The following is a 23,625-nucleotide window of genomic DNA, read 5'->3' as shown; positions in this document are numbered from 1 at the left end:
ATTCACTGTGCTAAAACCCAAACACTTATAAATTCACCAAGATACTATCTTTGCAGTACTCTAATCATTCAGTCAGTGCCTAAGTATTCATACACTGAGCCAGGCCTTAGCACATGGACTGCTTCAAACCCCTATGCACTATGCACGCAGTCTTCTAACCACCTAGACACATGTCTTTCACACTTTCAATTTCCTAGTCAGTATCCATACAGTCCAGCACTTGTCACTGCCTTTGCACTCCTCTAGTGACCCATTCAGTACCAAGTACTAATCTATTCTCTGTGCGAAAAGCCTAGCACTTATAAATTCACCTAGGCACTCTCCTTGCTGTACGATAATCATTCAGTCAGTACCCAAGTAGTCATGCAGTGAGCCAGGCCTTAGCACATGGACTGCTTTAAATGCCTATGCAGTATGGATGCAGTCCTCTAATCACCTGCACAGTTGTGTTTCACACCTTCTATTCCCTAGTTAGTATTCATACTCTTCTAGCAAACACCCTGTGAGTCACCAAGTGTGTCTCCTTATACTACTGTAATCATTTAGTCAGTTAGCATGTAGTGTTTTAGTGAAGTAGGCTTTAGGGCATGAACTGCTTCAAAGTAGTATGCACTATGCATGTAGTGTTTTAATGATCGTCATACTTGTGGTTCAGGGCTATAGTTTCATAGTCAGTTTTTATATAAAATGTGTTTGTACAATAATGGAATAGTATAAATTTGAAAGTTTTAATATACATTTATTTGTGATTCTTTTTTACAGATACAGAACAGGAGTGTTTCTCATCTGTTTGCACTCTTCTCGTGCAAGATTGTTTGGATGAAGGGTCCTTAGATGTTTCATCATACTTGCTTTGCCGCACGAGTATTTTTTGTTAGGATCTCCTCGTAACAGAACTCTTTGGCAAATCTTGCGAGTGACGAAGGTGGCATTGGTCTTTGTTTGCTCCTTGGAAGAAGTAAAAAATGTCCTCACCACTGAAGAAAAACGTTGTTTGTGTGGTGCCTTCTGCAAAACATTTTCTTCAGATTCGGTAAATATTTTAAAGCGGCAACATTTACAGATTTTGTAAGTTAAACTTATAAAATTTTGTTAGCTGTATGCATTGTATATATCTGTGATGTGTTTCTTGTGGTATTTTGTTGAGAATACCATGTTGGTTTTTTTTTAACAATCTTTCTTATTTACCAGGTCTGTCGTCGACATCCATTGTCCCCACAGTAGTGTTCCGCCTTGTTGTTTTTCATTATTGTTACATTTTGTTTATTAGTTTATTGTTCATATATATGTTAATAAAAAAATAAAGTTTGAAAATTGTTTTTCGTTTATATATTTATTATTATAAAAAATAAAGTTTGAAAAAAAATTAATAACGTTTTTGGTCATTCTCTTAACTGCTGTGTGACTCTTTCTTGTTCTTTTTACTGTTATTTGATGGAGTCCACCATGGTGTTAAATTTTGGGGGACTTATCGCTGGAATACTGGTGATATCTGCAGTTTGCACTAACTTCTGAATAGTGTGTTAGATTTATCTCAACTTTACTTCTGTTAAAGTGCTGATAATGAAATGGAGAGTAGCCGTTCCCGTGCAAAAAGACACGAGGTGCACCTTTTCGATTTGTTCTACATACTAAAATCCTGTATTGAATTGCACTGAGGTATTGGCTGCAGTTACAGTGTACACACAAAATCTATTAAGAAATCTCATTGTATTTATATTGATTGGGAATAGTGCGTCGGGTGCTGGATCATGATGAGATACACTGCTCAGTTTGTATATTGTTCTGCACACAAAAAAAATCACATCACAACTTTGACACCAATTGCAATGCGAAACAAATTCCGGCAATAAGACACGTTAGCACCAGGGATTTTACACCTGCTTTCTACTGGTGTTAAGCAGGACAACTACCTGCACCATGAAAGGGAACACAGTCAAGAGCCACACCAGAACACCCACAGGTACCATAGAGTCAATGAGCATGCTACAGGGATACCCATGAGGGACAGAAGACTCATCTCAACAACTCCAGGACCGCCAATGCCCCCCAAACCCACATCTTAGTAAGTGTGTCCCTGTGGTCATTGTCTTAGCATGATAGGCACGAGCCCTGCAACATCACAGTGTGCTGTCACCTCAGCGTTGGTAGTGAGCCTGGATGTGCAGCTACGCACGCATCCTTCTGCATGCACAACTGGCGTGTGCTGGTCTGGGGTTCACAGGTCAGTGCAGGGGTGTGCCTATCCGGCAAGGGGAACGGGGTGTCTTGGACATGTCCATGTACAGGAAGTGCGGTAAGTGTGTCTCTGTGTTCTGGTGTGGTCTGCTACAAGAGCCGCAGCAGTTGATGTTGTAAACTGGCATGCACCACCTCCAAACGGCACTGTGATGTTGTAGTTGGAATGTAGCAGGACATGCGCAAATAGGCATTACAATGTGTGCTGTACGAGTGCACGAGATACAACAGCGCACCGTACAAAAGTTGTGGGGGCTCGTGGGAGGGAGGTGCAGCCGTTTGGCAACATAACACACAGTGAACTCGACCATGTGCCACATGCTGGGCATCTCATCCATGATGACCACGGTCGCAGACATCCCACAACACCAACGACTGGCCTTTGTACACATCCTGTATGAATGCAGCGTTGTTTTCACTTCTATGCTCGTTCAGTGGTGTGATGTTGGCGGGTTGTGTGACTTGTGCTGCTTGTTGGTGTGTTTCATTTTGGCCATTGTTAGTCTATATGTGTGTTGTACTTAATTGTGCATGTGTGCCATTCTGCCCATCTCCCCCCCCATCCCCCCACTCCCTGCTTCTTCCTCTTCCTACTGCTGTTGTGGCTATAATTTTGTTGCTGCACACATAAATACATGTAAAGAATAAATTAGAATAGTTCCTTGATTCTCTTAGGTTTCAAAACTTCTCTATTGGTTTCTTTTTAATTTTCCATATGAACCGTTTTTTAAATATTGAACAACACATAGAAGTCAGAAGTGCAACATATTCTATCAACACACTTTTTAGAACATTCTACAACACGTGCAGGTTAAAAGTTCATCAATTTTTTAAAACTTAAGGATATTTTTTTGTAACATTTTCTTGAATATTTAACGACACGTGCAGGTTAAAAGTTGACGATTGTTTTAAGTCCGAACAGTGCCTTTCAAATGCAAGTAGCAGGTGTGGTTGATCTGAGCAAATTTTATCCTTTGATATGTACTCCTCGTTGAAACTGCTTTTTCTTAACCAATCACAAAGATGCTTTTCCACAAAACTAATGTGCCCCCTACTTTTAAAAAAGAATGCTTTTCATGATATCTTCAGAGATAAGTTATAGATAGGAATTAGCATTTAAAAATCCTTTGAAATTCACTGAAAAAACCAAAGGTTTCAGGGGCGTTATAGTTAGCTGGACATTTCCCTCATACAAAACCCTAGAAATTCCCCTGTTATAGTTAGTTCAGCTAACTATAACTCACGTCCCCGCAATGCACTGCTGATGACGTCACTTAATACATCACTCATGACATGGTCAGTGACATCACTGATGACATCACTGATGACATCTCAAATGACATCACTCATGACATCACTGATGACATCATCCATGTGATAAATTAGTGCATCTTCTCACACCCTAATATAACCTTTGATACACCGACTCAAAATTTCAGACGCCCATTTTGAAAATCATAGATACTCCAATACCAATAACTACATACCCACTCATTAACTCTTAGGTCTACATGCACCTCCACTCACTCACCTGTACAGTCACTCATACTTACAGTCACTCCGTACAAGACTATCAAATGCATTTATACACCTATATAGACACTCACACACCACCAATCATCCATTGAGGTACTGACACACCTAGTCAGTCGTGCAAGTAATTAAACACAGTCCAATTTACTCACCTATTCAGTTAAACACACTCAAGTTCACTTACTCATAAAAATAGTACCACATTCTTACGCTCTAATAGAATCATTGATACAAGCACACACTCATCCATACAGCCACTCTCACAATCACACACTCTCACATATACCCACTTATATACTCTTACACACATATATACTGCCTTTCACATATGTAGTTAGTCACACATGTACCACTAAGATATACATTCAATCCCTAACACACCCATACATGCACTCACCCAACCATACAGTCCATCACAGATGCACTCTTAAAACCATGCACCCATAGAATCACCCACTCACACATCTATGCATAGAGTCACACACACCCTACCCACACAAACACTCAGGCACCCATACAGATACTCAGACAACCAATCAATAACCCATATAGACACTCATATAGCTATTCACAAAACCATGCAGCCACTTATACACCTACACACAGACACATACAGACATTCACACAGTTTAGTCACTAGTCTGCAGTAAGATACATTTAATGACTCACTTAAAGAGTCAGTTACGCACCTACAAAATCATCCATTCACACACTTGTACACCCACTCATTCTTCAACAGACCTTTCCCTATATATATTAAACATATTAAAACTGTACAGAAACACATACCTACTGGATGATGTCATCAGTGATGTCATTAGTGATGTCATTTGAGATGTCATCAGTAATGTCATCAGTGATGTCACTGACCATGTCATGAGTGATGTAATATGTGACGTCATCAGCAGTGCATTGCGGGGGCACGAGTTATAGTTAGCTGAACTAACTATAACAGGGGAATTTCTAGGGTTTTGTACGAGGGAAATGTCCAGCTAACTATAACGCCCCTGAAACCTTTGGTTTTTTCAGTGAATATATATATATATTAAATTATTTTACTTAGTAACTTAGTCAGTAGTTATCTTGAAATTCTAGTAAAGATCCAGCCATCTTTTTCCCAGGCTAGACATCCATGCTTTAAAGAAAAAGAGTTATAGAATAGATTATAATTAATTCTTTATGAATGTGTGAAGCTGTACATGCCTGGAAAATATTAGGGAAACAGCCTACCAGCAACATATTAAAGTCCGTATGTTGGCTATAAATATCACATACTGTGGAAAGATGTAAAATGGCAAAGTTTTGAAGCTAGCAAGCCACATTATTCACTCAACATAATTGCCTTATGTTCATGAACTTATATTTTAATCCTAAACATTTTCAATCATCCAAAAAGGTCATATGTAAGAAACAGTGTGAAGTTTGCTCTTTTCACACATATATTGGGTCACAGTGATATATGTGCATCAGAGCATGGAAGATGTAAGAATGAAAAAGGAGGGGAGAAGCTCAGAAACAACTGCAAGATTTATATAATCATGTTATGCACAGAGAATATCCATGAGAGGGGAGGCAGACTGGTTCTCTTTGATCCCTTTATATATGCTTGAGGAAGCTGCAGTAATGAAGGAAGAAAGATAATGATGGTGAAATTCTGATTTGCGCTTATGATGCTACAAGCCAGAAAGCTGGTGGAAGAAGGGGTCAATGGGTGAACCAGTGACAGAAATCATTCCTATTCATATGCACCACTAGGCCTCTGCTCCTCCAGTTTGCAATGTTATGCTTACAAACAAAAATAGTTAGACTCTCATTTAGAGATGAGGAGTACAGGTGGTCCATGAAACTTTGGCAGATGTACCATCTGCCCACAGCTTTGTTCCCTCACCATATTTCTCCTAAAGTGACTGTTGGACCTGACCTGAACTGACCCTCCTGCAGGATCATCCACAAATGTTTGGATCCCTCCTCCAACTTTTTGTTGAATTTGTTTTTGCTGGCATTAGAACTCTGTCACTCCTTAAAACATGGAGATATTGGCTTATCACCTGTTGGTATTAATACATTTACCTATAAGTCGCTAGCAAAGTGGTAGTACATATGAATGTCAATTCACAAAAATGCCAGGAGTAGCAGAAGTGAAATCACATGCCTATTGACATTTAGTTTCACTCATACACATGCTTACACATAGACACACTTACACACACTCTGTCATGTAAACAAATGCTCACCCGCAAGCATGCACGTCTGTTTTTACTTACCTCAGCTGCCAGGGAAAGTCATATTCCAGCTAATTGTATTCCATTTTTTATTAGACTAATAGTAATTAATGAAACATTATTCGATATAAGTGTAGTAAAAAAAACAAGAGAGAACAAAGAAAGTGGAACCCCAGCTGATGTCCATAAGGACGAGCTACCACTGTGTTCCTGGAACTGATTTTGCCATTTCCGAAGCCATGGGTTGCAAAGGCACTGCCAGGGGTTGCACGAGGCAAGCCAGAAGAGCCAGTTACAATCCCTGGCAACCATTACATGACATACATGGTACTTGATGGTCCCATTTGAAGTAAATTAAAGGCTACCAGTGAGCCTGCAGCACATTTTGTGCCACCCACTTATTTTGGCTCCTTAAACATGTCTGAAGCCTTCCATTGCACACCTGTGTATGCAGTTTTAAACTGCCATTTCTACCTGTCAAAATAAACCTTTTGTCAGGCTCAAACCTTCCTCTTTGATACATATATGTCACCTTTAGGGTAGGCCCTGGACATCCCAGAGGGCAGGGTGCAATGTCATTAAATATGTAGTTGTAGGGTCTACATGTCCTTGTAGTAAAATACGTTTGTTTTTTCACTAGTGCAAGGTCTATCTCTCCAATAGGTTAACATTGGAGTTGCATTATTACATTTTATAAGTGTAATTTCCTAATGGGAAGAGATGGCCAGTTTTTGTTTGGTGGATTTGGAATCACAATTTAAAATCCTAACTTATAGTTAGTTCGGATTGTAAGTGGCAATTCTGAAAATATCAGTTTTAGACAGCTAGCATTTTTCTGCCTTACCCATTTAGTACCTGTCTCTGGTCACATGACTGAGTGTAGCTGACAGTTGGGCTTTATGTATTTCTCCTAGACAGAGACACACAATATGGAGCATAGGTGTGCCTGGATGGGCCATCACTTATACTTGAATAGGCTTTGTCCTGCCTGCCTCCACATAATGAGCTGAATATCCCCTGTAGATAGTCTAGAGCCAGGGCAAGTGAGATAGAATGCTTAGGGAAACCTCTAGAGACTTCTCCTCATCAGGCGCCAACACTTCTGTGCATTTCTGGACCTATGGCTACTCGGCCAGGATGAAATACTGCTGTTATTCTGAAAGGACTGCCACTCTGCTGGACTCCTACTCTGAAGGAACTGCTGCCCTGCTGTGCTGACCTGCTGCTCCTGCTGGGTGAGAAAGTCCGGACAAGCATCTCTTGACTCTTGAACTCAGAATAACTCCAAGGGCTAGATGGCTATCCTCCTGATCGAAGACTAACATGCTTCCAAAAACCTTGCACCTGCACCTGAACTCTGCCATCTGTGATTCTACCCTGCCAAGTGGTGCCGCCACAGTCCTGGACCCTTGGAAGGGGGTTTAAGGTGCTTCTGAACCTCTGTGAACCAAGCAGACCTGACACAGCTCCTCTGCTGCATGTCATAACCCTGAGCCGAACCAACGCATCTCCGCTACTGTGTGGATTGGACCCTACGCAGAAACTTGCATCGCTGCCACAGCCCGGAACGTCTTTGGAATCGCTGCTGTGCGATGCATCCTTAGAACAGGTCCTCCCATCCCTTGTTGGCAGAAGCCTTGAAGATAATAATGGCTCTTCTGAACCTATGAATCACCCCGACTACTCGCCTCATCCTCAATGCCGGACTCCACAGCACAAGCCCTGTCGATGGGATCTCCGATGAGGATATATGTGAGGGCATTGCTGCTCTTTCGCATCTCGAAACCGACCTACGCGATGCATCTTTGACACGGACCCACGCAGTGCCCCACAACCCAGCATTTAAGGTACTCTTTTCAGCGGGCCTGACTGAGTCTCTGCAGCTGGCCCACGCTACATTGTGGTTGGCCTGAAGCTCAAACTTTGTCCTGGTCCGGCGTGACCAGATATCCACACATGGTATTTTATCCCTTTTGGTGCCATTTTCTTATACAATTTGAAAATTCAATATCTCCTTTTCTACTAATTAGATTTTTGCAGTTCTAGTTTTATTTTATTTATTAAAATTCACTCAGTTGTTCTAATACTGTTGTGGGGTCCTGTTATGGTGTGGTTTTACTGTTTTACTGTTTGAAGTGTTGCACAAATACTTTACACATTGCCTTTAAGTTACACCTTACTCCTCTGTGCCAAGCTACCTAAGAGTTGGCATGGGTATGCTCAGACATGGATCCCATTCTTACTGTGTCACTGAAACCGAGATGTACTTGGCTGATGAGCTCTGAGCTTGGGCGAGACTGATCCTGGGTTACATGTGTTTCATTTCAGTGAGGACTGTTCCCATGAGGAACATGGGTGACATTGGTTTGTATACAGCTTGGTCCAAACTGAGCTGGCATGGTGAGCTAAAGAACGATGGGCTGGAGTGCTACTCCAAGCAGTCTCCCATCACATTTATGTGTTTCAACTTTCTAAAAGTGAAATTTCCAAAAGAGTAAGTGAACCTTTCCATTAAAGAGGATTTTAAAATACAATATTACAATTCAAAGGATCCTAAGAAGTATTTCTCTAGCTGTAGAGGTTTTTCCATCAGGACATGAAAATCTTAAATACACAGGCCCTACTTTTTAAATACCATGGACCCGATCATATGAGCTTTTAGGGCATACCTTAGAGGGGATGTATTATATGAAAAAGGATGGTTAGGGCCTTTCAAAAGAACTATTTTACCAGGTCAAAATGGCAGTTTAAAACTGCAATAAGGGCTGCAGTGGCAGGCCTAGGACATGATTTACAGTACTACTATAGTGGGTGACACAGTGAGTGCTGCAGTCCACTTTCAGCATTTAATGGACATGCCCTGGGTGCATGTAGCACTGTATACTAGGTAGCTATAAGTACATGTTATGTCCCAATGGGCTGTACACCAATAATACAATGTTTAAGGGAAAGAGTGCAAGAATTTTACTACTAGTTAGCAGGAGTCCTACAAGCCAACAAGAATGGGTTCAGCAAAAAAATACAAAAATCTAGGGTGACCTTCAAAAAGGGCCCAGTCCAACTCAAGTTATAAAATGGTATGTTAACTATGTTATAACATGTCCTCAGTGTTCAGCATCTGAGGCCACTATTTTGTGTCTGATGGCAATGATTTTGTTCGAATAGCTTGGGCTTTAAGGTACTTCCCGCAGGTCCTGGTAGAATGGTCAATATATGTGAAAATGTGGAACTAACCACCAAGTTCGACCTTCAGTCGGCCTGATAGAGCATAGTGTACCAAATACCCTTGCCTTGCAACATCCGTTTCAGAGTAGAGAACTTCCGCCATGCCTCTTGTACTGCTTTAGGCAAGGCAGGGTATAAAGAGAATTTAGAACCTTGATGCTGAAGGTAGCCTCCATTCCGAGCCAACCTAAGAGCTGTTTCTCGATCACAGAAATGTTATAGTTGCGCCACTATGGGACATGGAGGGGCTCTAAGTGGGGCCATGGGACCCAGAGAGCAGTGTGCATGTTCCAACAGAAACAACTATGAGAAGGATGTCCTTCCAAATATGTCAATTAGCAGTGTCTAAATAAATTTGGCAGGGCGTCCCTGGTTGGTCCATTCCACAATTCATGTAATAAGTACATAGTTGCATCACAAGCATGCCTCTAAGCCCTCATTCTTAGCTGTGATTTATGTGAGCATTTTCTTCGTTTTCAGCCCCTTTGTTTTGGTATAAGTGGTGTCATCTTCAAGATCAAAGATTCGCCTCTCAGCATGTTCAATCCTCTTGTTTTAGTGATCTAGGTACTCGGACGGCCTGTCAAGCCTTGAAGAGACAAACACAATTTTTGATAGACAGAGGCTAGGCTGGCCCTCAGATCCAGCAGTATAGCATCTGTGGTGGAGCAGGATTCCGGTGCCCCCATCCCCTGCAGCAGATGAGGGAAGTCTCTGCTCAACAGTATTGTGTTGGTGAAGCACTAACTTCCAAAGCTTAGGAATAAGATTAGATACCCCATATTTAACTGTACTAAAGATGACAGTGCAAGATTACTAGGATGGCGGGGATGTAAGCATGCAACGTGGCAACGCTGAAGGAATGACCCAGATTGCTGCAGCAGGAGGGCCAAGCCTGGTACAGAGAGTACCATAATTCTGAAAAAGACAGGTGCAGAGGAATCACATACAATTATTGCCCACACAAGTCTAATAGAGATACCCCATGCATGTGTTGAAAATCTAGCATGGGTGTATAGGTTACCTCTGATTCCCCCAATGCAGTCAATCCGCTGTAACCTGCCTTCAGGCGTTCAAATCTGGTCAACCCTGTGTATGATATTTCTCTTTCCTTCTCATCTGCCTACAGGCCCCTCAGTGCCCGGGGGGCAGAGTGGGTGTGATTCCACATCACCTCGCCCAATGGACTACTTCGAAGATCCGTACACTCAGTCAAAGGTGGTTCTCCACACTGGGCAGTACCATCCAACCTATATGCCTCTCCCGTTGGCCGCCACAACTCCAGCTGCTTCATTGAATCGCTGAGCCTACCGACTGCAGGACTCACTCGCCAGGCACCGTGACCAGGAGGAACAGGTCCACTGATTCACAGGGTGTACATTGCGGGCAGCCGCAGGCTCATCAGCCATCCATGTCAAAGCCAGTCCTCTGAGTCACATCAAGACATTGTGGGCCCAGACCCATTGGGCCTATATTAAAAAAGGATCAATGCAATCCCTATGTAGAAGCGATCAATGGTAAGCGCACTGGATATATTTTAGTCCTGCATTATTATTTTAAAAAGGGAAGATGTGCCACAGTTCTGTACTATACAGTAGTCTTGGATCCTGGGCATGCAAAGCCCCAGCCCCTCCAGTTAAAACTAAAGGCACCCAGGGAAGGCATGAGTTTTCATCTGCTCTTTGAGCACCACGTTGATGGCAATAGGGCATATTGCCTCAGCCTGTACCAGGTGCATCTTGCTAAGGTGAACCACAGTACAGACTGGGGTAGTGCTCCCATACTACAATACGACCACTGTTGTGCACAATATTTGCATGTTCTCTCCTCTGCAGGGAAAAGTACTTTAATTAATGTGTATCATTTCAAATTTGTGTTGATTTGATGTGGAATTTTTTGAATATTTTGATTTGAATTATTTTCTTCAAAGGGTTACCAACTGAATTTTATTAAATGTCTCTACCAGACTCTGCCCCCTACATCCAAACTACTCTCTTTTTTCTGTGTCTTTGACTGTAATGTATCTGCTGCCGTCTGTAGTGTCTTGTTGAGATGACAGGACCCTTTTTATTGGTGCCAGATGGACCTTGCAGGTGAAGGAGTAAAGGAAGTAATAAAGAAGATACCACATATTGATGAAGTCTCCACTGTCATAGTGCCAACTCAAAGAGGCACTAGAGATCAAGTTCAAGCTAATCCCGAATGTTAAGTATGAAAGATACATTTTCCAACAGGAAAGGCAGAAGCCTGGTGAAATAATTTATTTAAAGACTTTTTTTTTTATTATTGAGATTTGTTTAGGCATACATGTAACATAATCACAGGTAAATGTCGAGCATTACACAGTATTGTTCCAAAATGGATCGTTGTGGTAGGGCATAAATATCTATATCGAATAAACATCAGATATAACGTTTCAGAATGCCATATACTCTTTGAAGGAAAAAGAAGATCAGCGCAAGGAGTGGTATTTAACAATATTATCTGACAACAACACATTTCACGCATCAATAGTGGCTGAGACATAGCTGTGTCAACTGTAGGCAAGCAAAAATAAAAACAAATAAAAAACGCATCAAGTGAGACTCTGTAATTGGGGGATGTACAAATGGCTATGACTCCAGTCCTTTTTATTGTATAGTATAAGTTTATCAAATTACTTGATACGCTCATCAAAGATTGTAAGTTCAATGAATTCAATGATGAAGAAGCCATGCATCTCAGTCATAGACTGTTGCTTTTCCAATTTATTCAGACAAATGCTGAGAGAAACGCTCAGTCTAGAGCAAGTACTCATGGCTGCAAGAGCACAGGAACATGCAGAATGACAAACAGCCGACATGGAGGCTGAAGGAGCCTAGAGTAAGTAAGCCTTGAATGTGAAAAGTAAGCAGAGACACCAGGTTGAGGGGCACAAAGTGATGTCTTTAAAGAAAATCAAATGCAGATTTTCTTTTCATCATGAAGGTAAAAGTCCTGCCATTGGACAAGTACGCAAGGGTTTTTGGAAAGAGGAATATGTTGTAATGGTTTACAAAGTGAGGAAAAACTAAGTGTGTCACATGAAGTAAACAAAATGGACGCCCGAACATTCCAGAAGCATTGTTCTACTCATGCCCACAAGGCCAAGCAGCTTCATCAGTTGAGGCAAAGAGAAACTAAAGGAAGTCAATCATCATCAAAATCTTCATCCAAAAGTTCTTCATCATCATTGTCAATGACAGAGAGGTAGATGGATGTGCGATGTCAATGTCAACTAAAGAGAAATGTGCGTGTGTCGGATAGCCCGCATGCAGGGATGAATGCAAATCAAGTAAAGATCGACAAGTGAAGTTACGAAATTCATTTAGACGGTGTCCTAAAATCATGCTAAAGGTGAATTGTTGTGCCATACCTTTTATCATAGATAGTGGTGGGTCGATAAACATCATGTCTGAGGAGAAGTACAACGAGCTGTCTCCAGTGCCTCATTTCACAACGTCAAAGACTAAAGTATATGAAGGGAAACAACCTTTACAACGCAGTCATTACATCGCACTACATTTACAACGCAGTCAATACATCGCAACATTCTTTACAACACATGTCACTACAACGCAGTCATTACATTGCATGTCACTACAACGCATGACACTAAAATGCATGTCACTTCAACGCAGGCATTATATTGCATGTCATTACAACGCATACCATTACAACGCATAGTACCCCTACACTATCCAACACTTACCCTACTGTTGCACCCCCTGGAGTTAGAATAGTAATTTTTACCCCTACACTATCCAACACTTTCCCTACTGTTGCCCGCCTGGAGTTAGAATAGTAATTTTTACCCCTACACTATCCAACACTTACCTTAAATGCAATGTAATGGTATGCGTTGTAATGGTATGTGTTGTAAAGGTATAATGCGATGTAATGGAATGCGTTGTAAATGTAGTTTTAAAAAATGTGTTGTAGTGGCATGCAATGTAAATGTATTCATTGTAAAGGATGTTGCGATGTAAAAACTGCGTTGTAAAGGCATGATTTGTTAATGTATGCGTTGTAACGTCATACATTCGTATATGAATGGGATGCATCGATGCAACAAAAAAATCAAGGTTCATTTGAAATAGCCATGAAGCACAAAAAGACCAGGGCCGGACTGGCCTTAGCGGGCACCGGGCAATACCCCGGTGCGCCGCAGGGGTGGGGAACGGTTTTGGGCCCCTGGGGGCCGTTTTGTTACACGCCCGTTTTTGCAGCATTGCTGCAAAATCGGCCCTGTAACAAAATCGGCCGAAAACCGGCCCTGGCAAAGAGCTCGGTGGCACCCCCAACACCCCAGGGGGGCCGGCCGAGCACTTTGTCAGGACCGGTTTTGGTTCCCAGTCCGGCCCTGAAAAAGACAAAAGGACAAGCACCAATTCATATACTTCAAGGTAAATCAGCAAGTGCCTGTTTACTTAGTTTCAGTACTGCTGCTGAAATGAGACTGATATCTGTAAATTACAACATAAATGCTCATCACGAAATGGTAAGTTAGTTTACAGCGTTGTTTCATGGATTAGGAAACCTTAAGACAAATGGGGGATATTTACAACAAAATGTCATACCTACGTGTTATGCCAAAATTGGTAAGGCCTCGCTGCAACATTTTAAAAAAGGGAAGGATTCGCCGTATTTAAAAAAATACAGCATCCCCCTGTGTTTCCACTAGCGCTGGTGCTAATAAAACTACCTAGCGCCAGCACAGGCACCCTTGTGCCATGTTCCAAGGGTGCCTGCGCTGCAGAGGTGATTGTTTACATGCAGAATTGGACATCTTCCTGCAAATAAACAAACTTGAAAGGTGATTTGCTCTTTCTATGTGTGCTGAAGAATGCAGCACACTTGGAAAGAGCAAAACACCAGGAGAAATGAATAATTTTTCCTTGTAGCGCCGTACTAAGACCAGGTATTCACTGGTCTTAGTTTTTGGCGCTGCGTCAGCCTTGTAGATATGGGGCAGTGCCGAAAAAACAATGGATGTTGCAGCAGAACACCCACTACAACACCCATTGCACACCCCTTTCACGCTAAGTGCAGCGTGAAAAGGGGCCTTATTTACATGACGGCGTTAAGCCAGGTTATGTAGCTTAACACCACTTTGTTAATAAGGAGAAGAGGTTATCGCCACCAGAACATTGCTAAAAGTGACACTCTGGTGAGATATCCCCTTGTAAATATATCCCTGGAAGTGCAACTGCATATGAATGAGAACATTTGTCCTGTTGATCAGCAACATTGCCAAAGTGCATTTCATTTACTGGAAGCTGTTGAAAAAGACCTTGAGACATTACTAAAGCATGATATTGATAAAACCAATAAAACTGAATTGCTACTATTGGGAAATAATACCTCATTCTGGTCACCGGACTGGTGGCCTAAGCTAATTGGGCCCCTACTAACCCCTGTCACCAAGGTGAAAAACCTGGGAGTGATCTTTGATAGCCAGCTGGTGTTTGACATACAGGTGAATGCCATTACTTCAAGAGCATTCCTTCGACTAAAAATTCTGAGAAAGATCTTACCTTTCATCCCTTTGGAGTGGAAGAAACTAGCGGTAACTGCCATTACTTTATCTAAAATAAATTATTGTAATGGCCTATTTATTAATATACAGTAACGTCTCTTGAGTAGGCCACAAATTTTGCAGAATTCGGCAGCTTGCCTATTGCTGGGAATACCTAGAGAAAGCTCATCAGTTAAGGCTCTTGAGGAACTTCATTGGCTGCCAGTTGTCAAGAGCATAGACTTTAAGACGTTGTTTATCTCTTTTAAGGCCGAACATGGAGAAGGCCCAGACTACTTTAAAAATAAATTGACCAGATATATTCCTGCTGGGTCACTCCGATCATCCTCAGCAGTTAACCTGAAAGTGCCCAAGTTCAGAAGAATACGCTGGAGGGTCGAAGCTTCATTAATGGCACAGCCAAACAGTGGAATGCCTGTTTTTTTTAACTCATAGCTTCATAATTTAGCTGTTAAATATCATCTATCTGCTGTGCTACCAGCGCCAGGACGCCCCTGGGCATTTGAGCACTTTATAAAACATATTTTCATTTCATATCATTGAGTGATCTACTGGTACGACACCACAGGTTCTGCCCATAGTTGTAGTTCCTAAAAAGGACAGACAAGGAACTGTACGCATCTGTATTGATATGTGTCAAGCTAACAAGGCAATTGAAAGAGAACGCCGCCTAGGTCCACACATTTCTGATATGATCACACAGCTGAATGGTGCCAAAGTCTTTTCAAACCTTGATCTAAACAAAGGATATCACCAATTGGAACTAAAAGACACATGCAGGTACATTACTGCCTTTTCTATAAATATTGTATTTTTCAGATGTAAAAGATTACGTTTTGGCATGTCATCAGCTGCAGAACTGTTTCAAGATGTCTGTCATGCAAGCCATGCATACTTTCGATTGCAGTGATGATATGCTGGTCTTTGGAGCCACACAAAATGAACATTAGAAAGCTCTTACAGAAGTGTGCCTTCTACTTGCTGATGCAGGTCTCACTTTGAATGCAGAGAAGTGTGAGTTCCACAAACCAAACTCAAATTCTTTAGCCATATTTTTGCTGATGAGTGAATGACTTCAGATCCGGCTAAAGCAAAGGCTTTGTCAGCTACCTGTCCCCCAGTACACCAACTGCTATATCAGTGGAACAAATCATTGCTGCCATGAGCACAGACACTGATCTGCTAATACTCACAGACATCATTGCACATCAACCCTGGAAACAGCACACTCAACCTCTTGCAAATGACAGTGAATATCCGAAATTCAAAAATGCGAAAGATTAACTTTTGTTACCCAAGAAGGTATTATCTTATAAGGTTCGATAGTTGTTATACCAGTGAGTCTGGGACAGCAAGCCATTGAAGGGGCACATGACGTACATCATGGAATTGTCGCCACTAAGCAGGCTGTCGGAGACCAAGTTTGATTTCCTCCTCTTGATGAAAGTGTTGAAAGGTAATTAACCCATTCGCTGCTAGGCCTCCTCCCCGTGCTTAGCCTCTTTTTGGCTATTTCGGGTAGTTTGCACTTAGGCCCTGTAACCTTTTGTCCCCATAAGGTATCCATGCTAAATGTGTATCTTTTTCTTCCAACATCATGGGGATTTTTAAGGTACCCAGGGTTTGTGGATTCCCCTGGATTTTACCCAGAAATTAGCCACAATACAGCAATTAATTGTTGTAAATGGAGAAAAAAAGCTGCAGAAGAAAGCGTCTTGATTCTTCCCTGCAAATGGTATCAACAAAGGGTTTGTGGCACTGAAATCACTATCTCCCCAGCCTTCCAGAACAGGCAGACTTTAGTCAGAAAACCAAACTTTTCTACTAAGTTGTGGCATTGTACTGGGACAAAGCCTGTTTTTGCTACTTTATGTGCTTTCAACCTCCTTCCAGTTAATGGTAGAAATGTGTGTGAAAGCTATAATGGATCCCTGGAGTCTGCGTTGAACTGCAAACTTACAACCACCCACCCCGCATTCTCCAAAGTCTCTCAATAAAAATGGTACCTCACTTGTGTGGGTATGCCTAATGCCCGCAACAGGAAATGGCTCAAAATGCAACGTAGACACATCACATTTTTCCAGTGAAACTGACCCTTTTTTTGCAATGTGCCTAGCTGTGGATTTTGCACCCTAGCCCTGTCTGCACCTAGAGAAACCTTGCAAACCTATACATTTTTTAAAACTAGACACCGAGGGGAATCCAGGATTTGGTGACTTGTGTTTCTTCCACCTGGTTCTGTACTCAGAATCCCTTGCAAACCTCAAACATTGTCAAAAAGACAGTTTCCTAACATTTCTGTGATGGAAAGTTGTGGAATCTGTTGGATCGACAAACTTCCACCCATCCCACATTCCCCAGTCTCCTGATAAAAATGAAACCTCACTTGTGTGGGTGGGCCAAGTGCCTGCGTCAGTGAAAGGCCCAAAACATATTGTGGAGACATAAAAATTACCTATCACAAAACAACCTGGTTTTGCAAGGGGGTCACCTGGGTTTTTGACCCCGAGCTCAGCAGCCATCTAGGGAAACCTACCAAACCCAGAGATTTCCGAAAACTAGACACCTGGGGGAGTCCAAGGAGGTATGGCTTGCATGGATTCCCTAATGTTTTTCTACCCAGAGTTCCCTGCAAACCTCTCATTTAGCTGCAATAATCAAATTTTCTCACATTTCTGTCTGGGATCACCACAAATGTCCTACCTACAGCATTCCCCTCATTCTCACGAAAAAAATTATATCTCTATTGTTTGGGTGTCCAATGCAGAATTGCCAAAAGACATATTTTTTTAAAATAATGGCGCTTAGAATGCTCTGTGCCAAGCACTCTATCCCTATGTTTTTGACCCTCCCAGTCGCAGGACCTTGGCCCACCCACACAACTGAGGTATTTTACTCGGGAGACTGAGAATCCTGAGAGCCTAATGACTGTAACGGTGTCTCTGTCACCAGTGCCAGACATGGACACTTCTCCTGTATCTACACAGGCTCCCCTGACAAGATCTGGGCGATTGATTTGAGTACCAAAATCACTTATTGAAGAGTTATGATGCATATATGTATTATTTGTACTTTTTATTTAACAAAGGGGGAGATAAGGTATCTTGTGAGCTACATATGACAGGACACTTTTGGTTCCTGATGGACTCCATAGATAAGTGATATAAATGTTTGGGTGTGATTGATTGAATTCATTATGTAGAATGTTCAGTTAACGGTTACACGCTGAGGAATGAAGACATGTAATACCATCTTCGTGTGTGGCGTAATCATTTGCATGCTCCGAGACTGGGGAGGATGATACACCATCCATTTTTAGACACCTTCTTATCTTTTGAGGGTTTCTTATGCTCATGTTCCCAGTCTGGTTATTCCAATTCTCCCACTCTGTGTTATTGGCTGTGAAAAATTGGGTTGTTGGTTGACTGGGGTGTGAGCCCTGGTCAAGCAACACCACAATCCCTTGCACAGTGAACCACAAATCTTCATTAATTAACCTCCGCTTAACTTTCTGTAGCTTGGCTCAAAAATCAGTCAGGCTTAACTTAGAGTTGAACCACTGTTATCAATTATTAAATGTTTCAGTGAAAATAGTGCCAAAAATCGCCAACTAGGGATATCTGGTCATACTGGACATGGGCAAAGTCACAAGTTCAGGTCGACCACAATGGAGAGCAGGTTGGCTACAGTCACCAGATGAGTCACATTCAAATCAGCTACCAAGAGTCCTGCTCGGGGTGGAGAGGGCGCGAGGGGTAAGGAGAGTATCACAGGAGGCTGCCGGAGTAGAACAAAGAGCAAGCCAGGCATTGCAGATGTGCATTGCTGGAGCTTCATATTGGCGGTCCCCACGAGTAAGTGATGCTCTAGCACAAAGAGATAGCTGCCAAAACTATGCAGGTAGAGAGGTCTTGGTATGAACTGGCAAATTCGCTGCCACGAAAGCCTAAAAACTTAAATGCAGCTCTCTGAGGCCAGGACCTGAGGAGCACCACTTGGGGGTCAGGAACTCATTTCAGCTTGGTCCGTGCCGGTGCAGGATGTTGTGGGGCCTTCAGTGTCTCTGAGGCTCAAATCAGGGGGCCAGCAGACTAGCCGTTGGAGTCACTCAGGTAGCCCTGGTTTCAAGATAAAGTTGCAGGTCCAGTGCTTCCAGGGCAGCCGTTCAGTAAAGCAGCAGTCCAGCAGGGCAGCAGTCCAGCAGAGTTGCAGTATTTGCAGCAGCACTGCAGGCCTTCTTCCTGGTAGAGGCCACAGGTCCAGAAGTGTGCTGAAGAGTTGGTGTCTAAATTCATACTTTTGTACCCTTGTGTCCTCATTCTGGAAGGTGCGAGCAAACTTCTAGACAGTGGCTGTGAAGGGTATGGCATTTCCTGATGCCCCTGCACTGGCTCCAAGCTGGTTGCAGTGACAATGCGGGGGTGTTAGGCCCTTTGTGTGAGTTAGAAAACTCCCTATTCAGCAGCAAGCGGGGTGGTGCTCAGCTCCATCCCTTCATCCTGCCAGCAGATGGCACATCCAGGCACATCTAATCCCTCTATTGTGTGACTGTTTGGGACTAAATTCACAAAGTCTGAAAGTTACACCAAGTCGTATGACCCAAGACAGGCAACAGAAACAAAAGGGCTTAGGGCAGAAAAAATGAATTTTCTAAAAGTGGAATTTTTTTAAGTGCAATCAAACATCTGAATTTACCATTACATTGCGTTTCTCGTTACAATTCCAAAGACACCAAACATGCTATAGCTACCTTTTCCTACATGAAAACTACAGCCTGTTAGATATAATAAAGAATCTCGAATGTTATACTATGAGAGTTGGAGGCCTCACAGTAGTGAAAAACAAATTTCGGAGAGTTTCACTTGAAAATGTAAAACTTAAAAGTACATGTTGTAGGAAAGTAGGATCTGCTTCTATGGTTACCCCATCATTTTGCTTGATGTAATGCTGTTTTTGACTAGTCTGACTGGGATCCTGCTAATCAGATCCCCAGTCTATCTGCTTTCTCCCTAAATTGTTGTGTTAGTACCTAGGTACAATCCCAGAATGTATACTGGGGTACCCTTATCAGACCCTAGTATATGGTTCTAAGGTTCCTAGGTCATAGGTACCCCAGAGGTCTCCCATGGGCTGAGGCATGCATTATTCCACCCATGGGAGACCATGCAAAATGGAACTACAGGCCTGCCATTGCAGCCTGTGTAAATTGGTGTTTGCACCACTTACTTAAGATATAGGTTTCCTATATCTAAGGGTCACTGCACTTAAAAAATATGTCACCCCTTTAGCAGGCCTTTGAAATCCTGAAGGCAGGGTGCTTGGTTCTAAGTGAGAGGGTGCCCCTGCATGAGCAGGACACCCCTGCAGCCTACAGAGTCCATCTCCCGGGTTGTCAGTGAAGCAGCCATACACCATATTGAGGGGCATCGCGTAAGTAAACGATGACGATCTCGAAAACGGCTGCAAGGAATCCTATCATGTTTGGTAGAATGTATGATGTTACAATGCATACATTTACAATGCATGCCTTTACAACACAGTTTTTACATCGCAACATCCTTTACAACTCATTCTTTTACATCGCATGCCATTACATCACATTATTACAAACTACCTTTACAAAGCATTCCATTACATCGCATTATACCTTTACAACACATACCATCACAACGCATACAAGGTAAGTGTTGGATAGTGTAGGGGTATTAATTACTATTCTAACTCCAGTGAGTGCAACAGTAGGTTAAGTTTTGGATATTGTAGGGGTAAAAATTACTATTCTGACTCCAGTGAGTGCAACAGTAGGGTAAGTGTCGGATAGTGTAAGGGTACTATACGTTGTAATGGTATGTGTTGTAATGACTTGAAATGTTATGCCTGTATTGCAGTGACATGCATTGTAATAACATGCGTTGTAGTGACATGCGATGTAATGGCTGCGTTGTAATGACATGCGATGTAAAGGATGTTGCGATGTAATGACTGTGTTGTAAAGGTAGTGCGGTGTAATGACTGCATTGTAAAGGTTGTTTCCCTGTTTGGTATCAAATATTTTGGAATCATACCCCCACAACATAAACGGTGTGGGAGGTATGATTGCAAGCACGGGAAGAGCCCTCCGATAGGCTCTCAGTGTTCCCGGTGCCAGCCTTCTAGACCCGGACATTACTAAATGGTTGCTGCCAACCAGAGACACATTTCTACCCTCCTGCTGCTGAGCCAAGCCCGAGCAGAGGAAGGGCCTGGATATATGTTATACCTCTCTACAAGGGACTCATAAACAAATTAAATATGCCAATTGAATATAAGCCACTTTATCCATGTTTTGGGCAGCGAGCACTATAGCACTGGTTAGCAGTGGTAAAGTGCACAGAGTCCTAAGGTCAGCAAAAACAAATTCAGCAAAAAGTGGAGGATAAAAGGCAAACCTTTTTGGCATGACTCTGCAGAGAGTCAGGTGCTGCACTTGTCCAGCCTATCTGAGTTTGTATTTGCAAGTGGAGTAGCCAGAGAAGTGTCATCGCATTCTTAAAACAAGTGTCTAACGATCAACTAGATGCAGGAGTCCACTAATGTTAAGGTTGATCATGGCTGCTTCTAATGAAGGGAAAGCAACTACTCCCATGCACTCCAACTAGGGGAATTCCCTTTCTCCACCCATGGAACGCCTTCCCAATACACACACAAGGCAGCAATTAGGGTTGCCTTCCGTTACACCAGATTTACATGCTTTGCAGAACCACTGAAGTTGGCTCTGCATGTAATTGCAAATCTGATTTTAGGGCATGCGATGCCTTGCAAAGGCCTTGTTAGGCAACTCAAGCCCTTAATAAATCTGGCCCCCAGTTTATACGGTTCTGCTACAGATTACCTCATCATGAACACGTTCTAGACTGAGGGACACACAGAACAGGTGTCATGCTCCTTAAAGGAACCTCAGTTATATTGGCATCACTCCATCACTGAGAGGAAGTATACCAATAATAATCTCAAACACATTCCTCCAATGTCCAGGCAACTTACATTGCAGATCTCTGCCTCCCCCCCATATCTGAGCAAGACTCCAAAATACCCACCCATGACTTGCTGGTGCTCCGGCAGATGACATGGCCTAGAAAGGATTTTCCAATGTAACCCTTTCCTTTTTTTAAAGAAAAATACATCGAACGCAGTAATAGACAAAATCTTACATAGCATGCCTATCTTTATATGTCACATTTAGAATATGATTTCTTTCGCAAAATTGTCTCAAACACAAAAATGTTTCAGGAAGGACAAAAAGAAAAGCAGCTGGGTCTTTAGAAGACTGCACCACCTGGACTAGTCACAGTGTAACAATGATATTGCCCACCTGAAATGATCTCCGCCCGACACGTTAGTGACAGGACGCACTCCGTACACGGCTCCGTTTCCCTACATGGCAAATACCACAATACGGTACTTCGCACTGCTTAAACACAGAGAATCTTTCTCCACTACGAGATTTCCTCACCACGTCTTAGCACGGTTTCATTCTCCGTTCTTCACCCAGAAATTAAGGATGTAACCGATTTCATTATCTCATTGCCATGAAGAAGCCCATGTTTGGCGTAACACCGCACTCCAACAAGCTTCTTGTGAATATCCCCCTACATCTCTCCAATGTTGTCTTGTCTCTAGTCCATGGGTCCTTAGATATTCATACCATGGGATCTAAGCTGCATCTCACTTGAGAGACTCGATAAGGCTGCAACTAGTCTGTATTTCTCCTGTATGGGCTCATTGCTTATCGGCTCAGGCTTGGGCAGTTAGAGCCAATTACTTAAGACCAGAAAATAGCTTGTCTTAAAAATGAGGATAACGCTTGGGGCCACATCTCAGCATGTTTTGGTGCTGGACAGCGCTGCAAGCAATGTTGCAGAGCTACCCTGCGACAAAACTACAGTGCAGGAATGCGCACCATCAATAAGATGGTGCACATTTCTTGGCCCCAGTCATGAAAAGTGTTGCAGAGCTGCCAGAAGACAGCGTTACAACACTTCTCACTACGCCCTTCTTGCGACAGCATGGATGAGCTGTATTCACTGGACATCACTCCATGATGCAAGTAAAAAAAGCCACGCATGGCTGCAGTCGTGTCACAACCATGTCACAACTCCAGCAATGCAGGGGACCAGCCTATACCTGTGGCAGTGCGTCACCCTCATGCCTGCTATGAGGCAGGCAGAAGGTACTGGCGCAGAGCCGTTCATCAGGGGTGTCCGAATGTCGGTGCTGTCGGAGATCCATCGGAGGTGGTTGCGCGCTGCGGTCTCATCGCTTGGAAGCATTGGAGATAGGGGACGAGACTTTGTTCGGTGGCCTTGATCCAGCTGCGAAGGGGTGCGATGATGGCGGTGGCATCCGGTGGGCAAGGTGAAGAAGTGATTTTCCCAATGGTGGTCCGACCAGAAGAGTCCGGTGTTGTGGCTATAGGTGACGTGCTTGACTGTGTGTCCTGCTATGTGGTTTGTTGAGGTGACTTGCTGTTGCGTTTGATGTAGGGGACCTTCCCCGGGAGGGGGTGGTGTCCTGGTCACTGGGGTTGTCCAGGTGGAACTTGAGTTCACCGAGTAGGATGTCGTTAGTGGATAGGAGATCCTGGGGTGCAATGAGGTCTACAATGGTATTGGGGAATGGGGGGCCATGGCCCGGGGGGCCTGCATATGAGGGTGCTGCAGAGGATGTGCTTTGGCTTGGTCCGGATCTGGGTGTTGAGGTGGTCCATGGTCACCCTTGAGTCATTAGAGTGCATGGTCAGTTGGAGTGTGCTTCTGTAGGTGTGGCAATGCATCCTCCTTGATGGTCGCGGTACTCCTTGTGTGCGATACT

The sequence above is a fragment of the Triturus cristatus genome, chromosome 3_1, assembly GCF_964204655.1.
Source record: "Triturus cristatus chromosome 3_1, aTriCri1.1, whole genome shotgun sequence".
In the NCBI taxonomy this organism is placed as follows: domain Eukaryota; kingdom Metazoa; phylum Chordata; class Amphibia; order Caudata; family Salamandridae; genus Triturus; species Triturus cristatus.
This window is presented reverse-complemented; position numbering follows the sequence as displayed.